Here is a 386-nt window from a genome sequence, read left to right on the forward strand (position 1 = left end):
TTCGAGGCGCCCTCTTTTTAGTATATAAGCCTGACAAAGAAAGCCAGCGATAGAGAGGTATATATACATATATATAGACAGATAGATCAAAGAGATATATTGAAGATAGAGATAATTGAGTCAAGCGAACAGTAGGCACCATAAGTAAAGTGTGTGAATTACTGTGATGCTCTTCTTATAGACACCAGTTAAATGTTCTGGGAGAGGATGTCCTTTCTTTATGGCTGTATTTCTTGCTTTAACATTGACTGGCTCTACCTCCTGGCACACACCCAACAGTGCCCCTTCCTTAAGTGTCTGTTCCCATTTAGAGAAATTGGTCACTGTTATAGGTACTACTTGATGACCTGCCACAAGTGGCCTTCCAATCTTCAAATCCGCTGGCA

The sequence above is a fragment of the Limulus polyphemus genome, unplaced genomic scaffold (genome assembly GCF_000517525.1).
Source record: "Limulus polyphemus unplaced genomic scaffold, Limulus_polyphemus-2.1.2 Scaffold3122, whole genome shotgun sequence".
Classification (NCBI taxonomy): Eukaryota; Metazoa; Arthropoda; class Merostomata; order Xiphosura; family Limulidae; genus Limulus; species Limulus polyphemus.